This window comes from Triticum aestivum, chromosome 2D (assembly GCF_018294505.1).
Source record: "Triticum aestivum cultivar Chinese Spring chromosome 2D, IWGSC CS RefSeq v2.1, whole genome shotgun sequence".
Taxonomy (NCBI): Eukaryota; Viridiplantae; Streptophyta; class Magnoliopsida; order Poales; family Poaceae; genus Triticum; species Triticum aestivum.
Window position 1 is genome coordinate 46,901,016 of NC_057799.1, and position 7,605 is coordinate 46,908,620.

Sequence of the window (7,605 nt, forward strand, 5' to 3'; positions counted from 1 at the left end):
CAGTAAATGGAATATTGATTCCATGGTTGCTAGATAGATTCATAGGGATTGAAAGTTGTACATCATTTCAATGACATAACAGTTTAAGGGTATCTAAAATGGTAGGTGCTTATCTGGATGCTAACAAAAATATAATATAAATATTATAAATCCAAAAATCTCCCAAGCACCTTTCCTCCCAATGTGAGACGCTAATCAAGATGCAAAACTGCCGTCTGACTTCGGAGTCTTATCTCAACAAAAAAAAAGTGCAAGCGCCCGACGCAATTTCTTTCATCAATACCACACATGATGCTTATCTTTTCCTAATAATAAAGCAGTTAGTGCTTCTGGTCGTCCGTCTAAAAAAGTACCCCTAAAGTTTCTATAAATTACCCACTATGCCACCTGTAAGTAAAGGAAACAATTCGTTTTTTTTTCAAAGTCGCCGTCATACTTTGTATTTCACGCACGTCCTCCCCCACATATGCTTTCATGGGCCGGCCCATAAGGGCCTAACTCCGCTGTTCTGTTTCATTTCGTATTTTTTGTCTTTACTTCCTTCTTTAAACTAATTCGGAATTTTCAAAGTTGCGAGTTTTTAATTTTTTTTGAGAAATCATAAAATGTATGTGAATTCAAAAAGTGTTTAGGAAATCATAAAATTTTCGCGGATTCAAAAAATGTTGTGGTTTTGCAAAACTGTTCGCAAATTATAAAAAAATTCATGATTTGGAAAAAATGGTCGGGAAATAAAATCATGTTCATGATTTTGAAAAATGATTGTGTATCTGAAACATATTCGGGAATATGAAAAAATGTCAATGAAATTTTAGAAAAAAATTCAAAGAAATAAAAAAATGAAGTTTTTTTCTCAACTTTTTTAAGAAGTTCATTGATTCAAAAATGTTTGTTGAGTAAAACAATGTTTATGAATTCAAAAGATTTTCATGCATTTTAAAAAATGTTCATGATTTTTTCGAGAAAATCCAAAATTTCAATAAAAATGTTTGTCGATTTGAAAGAAAATGTTCACCAATTCAAAAGTCTTTATGTCTAGGATTTTATTAGTTTTTCAGATGTTTTTATATGGCTAGGCATTGGGAGTAGTTCATGATTGATGAGATTTGTCTCAAAGTTTTAAACATTCACTTGCGCAACATAATGACAAGTGTGACGTGCAATGGCAAACTCATAGCCTTGGGATTTACCACGTCGAATGCATTGTGATCACCTTGACATCGCGACCATCGTTAGCGAGGGTGGGAAGAAAATTAATTGGCAACATGGCAAGCCACCATGTTAAAATAGAGGATGCTCATATATGTCACGGTATTGAGTCATACTTATTAGCCAGCGCATAATTTTTTTTTGTCTCCCATTGCAACGCACAGGCATATTTGTTAGTTGGAACTAAACTGAGATTGCAACCGTCGAATGGCCAGTAAAACAGTCCTGGCGCCCTCTGCATCTGCCCTAATAGTACCAGACGTTTATACATATCCTCTTATCGGAACTAAACTCTGGGCATAGTTAGTAGTAAAGAATTCCACATCCTTTCCCGAAAACATCTGGTACTCGTTGTTCCGTGGATCGTAGTACGCCCGGTCCTTGAAAGCACCAGCAATCTCTTTCATCTCCCCAGTTCAAACGCAGAACTCCTGCAACTTGTGGTCACACATGAGAAGCAAGTGCTCCCCCAGAAACATGACGGTCGGAATCGTGAAACCCCCAGCAGGGTACGGCACAATGGAGTCCTTAGGGATCGGAATGGTGCAGCGCAGAGCCCACATTGGCGCCCCCGTTCCATCGCATGTCCAGATCTCCACAACATCCTCAGCTTCTACGAGATGCTTTCCGGTAAAGCAAGCGCAACACAGCTCGCCCTCCAGCTCAACGAAGTACGTCGGCTCCGTGCGCTCACAAGGAGGGTACGGAGTAAGACCGAACTTCTCGTCGGCTAGATCAAATCGGAGGAACGCATTGGGATGCTCCGCGCTCGGCAGATCGACCGCCCAGTAAATAGCGCCTCGCATATGGCCCGGAGTTACCCCCATAATCGGGTACGGTGGATCAACGGTTCGTCGCCATTCGTTGTCAGTGCCCAGCGTGAGCACCTCAAACCTGCAGATCGGTTGAGATGTTTTTCCGTCTTCTACCTGGTAGAAGAATCTTGCCACTTTGTACTTGCTACTACTTGGGTCGAAACCGAGCCCAACCCTAGGGCGCTTATTGAGGTTATGGCTGCCCTTGGGCGAGGTGACAAACTCCCTGGTCGCCGGGTTGCAGACCATGACCTCCTGGTCCAGCGTGGAGGTGAGGATCAGCCCATCGCAGTGCAAAGGCAGAGTACATTGCCCGATGCTTTTAGGGATGTGCTCGCGGTACATCAGTTCTGTCATATCCCCGCCGCCGGAGTTGTAGTAGAAATCTATCCACAAGGACATGAGCACGTTGTGTTCCCGTCTAGAGTACGCACAAGGCAGTAGGAGCACCGCTGGGCGTTCCTTGGAGCGCTCCAGGTGATCGCTGACAAAGTGGCGATCGGACACCATGGCATGCCAGGCCTTGCAGACGGCCTTGCATCGGATGGCTGACTTGGACGGGAGCCATGACAGGATGTTGGAGATGACGGCGTCGGGAAGGTAAGGCGGCAAGGACCTCGAGCGTGACCTGCCGATCATCCTCCTCATTTTCCGCCGCCTAGGCCAGAATCGTCCGAGCCGTGAGACCGGGACGTTCGCGTATCTCTTGGCCGCCATGGCCTGAATCGTTCGAGCCGCGGAGACGAGAACGTACGCGCGAGGGATGATGATTCTGGGCCTATGGTTGTGTTTACACTTTGTCTAATTCACATTTAGATGTTTTTTAAAGATGTTACATCTAAACTCCCACACATATATAATGCAGCAACAAAAAACTAAAACAAAAAATAAAATAGATCACAAACAGAGTGAACATCTAGATGCGTCCTAGATAAACCTTGTGTTCATCATATAAAGATAGATAGATGGGCTATTTCGGATCAGTACGCGCAATCAGAGTTCGAGTTTGAGACCACGGTCTAACAAAGCAATTTTCTATAAGTAGATTTTCTTTTCGTTCATCCGACCAAGCAAATCTGGTAGCAGGAACCAATTCGTAAAGTTAGCATGTTTCTGCCCTAAACCAAGATTTTTCTTAAAGAAGGGAGACATGAAACTTCTTGACGCACAAAGCAAAACGGCTAAAACAAAGCCTACAAAACAGTGTTCACCAATACTCGCCCGCTCCCGTGTCGCTCCCCCCGCGGGCGACCCGGGAGAGCCATCCCCGCCGCCGGCCAGCAACTCCCCCTCCCGCTCCTCCTCTTCTCGCCGCCGCCAGCGGGCGCCGCCGGGGCAAAGCCCTCGCGACGTGGGCGGCGGCGGGGAGGTCTCCCTCCCTGGCAGATGCGGGGCAGCGCGGGGCTGCTCGCATGTCAACGGCGTGGGCGGTGGTCCAATCCCGGCTTCAGCGCTTCCCCTCCGGCGTCGTGGTGGCTCGGCCGGCGCGGCCTTGCTCCCGCTGCCCTGCATCTCGCCTGGGCACGGGCTGAGGCGTGGTGGCGGCGGATCTGGGGTCTCTTGCCCAGATCCGGTCGGCCCTGGAGGTTGGTGGCGTCGGGGGTTCATCCGGCGGCCCTGGAGGGTGGTGGTGGGGCGTCGTGTTGTGGTGGCTTGGTGGGCTGGAGCGGGCGCTCCCATCGGTGATGGCGTCGTCTGGCTGGGGCTCTGCCTAGCTCGGGGTCGGCTGGCTCCATGGTGGGGTTGTGGCTCCAGGCGGCGGATCCTCTCGGTGGAAGCCGGGGCGGCGGCCCCGGAAAATCGTGCGATGAGGCGGCACGGTGGTGCGAGTTCTGGCTGGTGTGTGGTGGTTGTCGGCCGGCACGGTGGTGGTGGACGCGCTTGTTCCGACGGCGTGGGCGGCGGCGCAGCGCATACGACTTCCCCTTTCCATGGTGATGGCCAAAGGTGACGACTTTGCCCCCCTTCCCAGTTTGCTGCGCTCCAAAGACGTTACGACAAGGCCGAGGAGAAATCCGTGCGTTGATGTGGCTGCGGGCAACGGCGACGCCTGTGGGCACCGTCTCCTCCTTTGGAGGCGTTGCCATGGCCTTGTCCATCCCCTGCTCTCATCGGGGGAAACCGTAGGCTCGGTTCGCCGGGCCAGGCAGCGGCGACGTCACGACGTCGTCCCCTTGAAGGCGTTGCCTAGGTGATCAGGTGTCTTTTGGAGGAGTAACTGGTGTGGGTGTCTCAGTTCGCATCGGCGGCGAGACTTGGGGTGCAGGGTTGTCATGTGTTGGTTCTTGCTATGGGCATGAGCATCCGGGGCGCTATGTACTCCATCATCGACGGCTCATCTGCGAGGTCTTCATCGAGCTAGGCTAGCTCCTGCTGTCCACTTGCCGATCTCCTATGCGCCATGGGTGGAGAGTGCGTTGATCTAGTTTGCTTTGATGTTTTTGTCCAGCTCTGAGGTGTTCGGTTCGGTTGGGACGCGGCCTGTGTGCACTGTGTCCGTCCTCTTTGCCATTGTTCGGCTTGAGTTTGGGCAAGGCGAGTTGTGTATCGGTGTTGCCTTGGTGGATGTAGGTGTTAACCTTTTGGTGTAACACTTTGCCGAAAGGCGTTGTATTGGCCATCTTGGCTACTTCTTCTATCAATATATGATACGTATGCTTGTGCGTATGAGAGAAAAAAAAGTGTTCACCAATAATTAAAAAAATCACCTGAAACAAACTAAGGAAAGCTTTTTTTGATCTCGATAGGACCCGCTCACCTAGGGCGACCCGCAGCCCCCGTGTCCCCGCTAGGGCGACCCGGGCGGCACCCAAACCCCGCGGCTTGGGGCGCGAGCTCCCTCCGCTCCCTCCGCCGCCGTCTGGCTAAGCCCGGGGGCCAACGGCGGTGGTGGAGGACTCCCTCTCTCCCGCGTCGTAGGGGTGCCGCGGGGCCCCAAAACGCGTGGAGGCACGACCGATCCATTCTAGGCAGTGCGACGACTTCAGGCACGGCGGACATCCCGACCACGGGCGGTGGTGTGGGCTATGGGCGCGGCGGCTGGCTTTGTTCGGGTCGCGGCGGCGGCCGGTGATGCGGCGGCGCACCATTTGGTTTCGGATCGGCGGCGGCGGCGTGGAGGACCTGGTGGACAAGTCAGCGGCACGCGCGCTATGGCCTCCGGTCAGATCTGATCTGGTCGGTGTGGCCCGCGCGCTATGCGGCGGCAGAGATCGGTGGCAGCCCGTGCACACGTTGCTAGCTGGAGGTTCGTCGAGCAGATCCGACTGAAAACCTTGCTCTCGGCTACTTGCCAAGGCCGACGATGGCGGCGCTCTTCTGTGTCGTCACCTTCCTAAAGGCATCGCCGTGGAGAAGCTCCACACCTCTATCTGCTACCTCCGGGGGAAACGCTAGATCAGTTGATCGGATGGCGACCACGCTCTTGTGTCGCCCCCCCCCCTTGGGGGAGTCATTCTTGGAGGTGTGCATTTGCTCGAGGGACCAATGGACGGTTTCTTCGGTGGAGCGGCGTTTTAGGAGACACATCGACGATGTGGAGTCTCGGCGGCGTGGCGCAGTAGGGTCTCAGCGACGAATGTGTGATGATGGATGCGCGTAGGAAGGTGGCGTCCACGATAGGCCTGGCAAGGTCGATGCGTCAGTACTTGCTCTGAAGATGGACCGATGGAAGACAGCGGCGACAACTTTTGAGAGTGCGTCAGACCGGTGTGTGCCCCAGACCCGACAATGCGGCTTGGTTGGGGACTCCAGCTTTAGATGCCAGGCTTTGGTGCGAGGTATGTTTGGTATTCGGCTCGGAGAATTGGCACCCCTTCATCAATTGGATAAGAGTAGTGACAGATGTTGCTAAGATGGTGGCTTCAGACGGACTGGTGTATTACTTTATAAGGTCTTTGTGAATAATTAATAATATGACTGTTTGCATCGTCCAGATACAGATGCCGGGGTCATCCTCCTTTAAAAAAAACATGAGATAGACTCATGCGACACCTCAAATGCCCCTTATATGTTCGGGCGGATGTCATGACCCAGACAGGATCCTCAAACCGACCCAATATGTCTGGGCTGACCGGCACCCTAGAGATCGAGCCTATATGGTGAGCGGATACGAGGAGGTCCAGGCGCATGCCGGACCAGCCCTTTTCCTCTCATCTCTTCTCCCTCGTCCGCGTCAGCCCTCTGCCTCCGCCGCCGCCTGAGGGAGTCAAACCCAGCACATGTCGGGTAGGGGGTCCCGAACAGGTAGCCTTGGTGCGATGGTAATAGGGGACACATGGATTTACCCAGATTCGAGCTCTCTCGAAAAGATAATACCCTACGTCCTACTTTAATTGTATTGATCTACCAGGAGATCGTTGCATGTCTTCTAATTCCTCATAATTCTCTTTTTAGCCCTTAAAAAAATGAAATTATATCGCTCGTGATTGCATGTACATCTCATATGGGCATAAAAAGGAAACTATCTCTTTTTCGATTGTCTGAATCTCTTTCTTTTCCGGCTTAATTGATTTACTTGCCGGTAAACAACGAGTTCGCCAATTGTTATTTTGTTCAAATTCTCTATAATTTTGTTCCTTGGTGACCGTGGCGAAAAAAATGCACCTTATGTAAAAAAAAGGATGGAGTATAGGTTAGACACAATTTTCGTTGAACCACCAAAGTATATATGGCTCCCTTGCAATGCATCGACAATCACTAGAATATACTCCCTCCGTCCCATAATATAAGAACGTTTTTGACATTAGTGTAGTGTAAAAAACGCTCTTATATTATGGGACGGAGGGAGTATATTGAAAGCACTTTAGACATATTGCATAATCATCTATTTCATTTATTTACTTGCATGTCGCCCGTATCAACGCACGTGCATTGTCCTAGTAAATATTGTATTCTACTAGTATGTTGGCTTGTGATTTACCTATCTATATTAATGCGATTGTGTAAATAAATGCTTATCAAATTATGCCTGTGATTTATCTTATATTTTGATGAGAAATTTGATAAGCAAAGTAAAGTGGAATTGATTCAGAAGATAAGTAAATTAGGATGATTGATTATCATCCGGAAAAGGTTGGACGAAGGGTGGTGAGAAGAAAAATAAAATATTAAACCTTACCGTTTTTAAAGATATATATAGACATAGACAGAGAAGTATAGATGTAGATGTAGATAGATATTTTTGAGCCTTTTTTCAGGGGTCAAGCTAAGTTTTATTGATCAAATGCCACAGAGTGTGGAATACATCTCGGTTCATGGGGTTGAACAAGCTACACGTGGCGTCCTGACCTAAAGAATGCGAAAACTTAGCTAGATTGTGAGCCTATTTATTTGTCTCTCTACCTTAAAAAAATAAAATTATAACTAAAACTAGTAGCACGAAGCTTAATCTCACTATATTTTTTAGATGATAAAAGCTAATCTCACTAATAACACTACCCCCTGCTGTTGTCAAGAAAGAAAAACACTACCCCCTGCTCATGGGCCAAAAGACTCTCGCCCCCCCGGCTCTAAAACCAGCCCGCGCGACCCATTCCCCTTGCAAACCGCGCGTACCCGGCGGAAGCCAAATTACGATCTC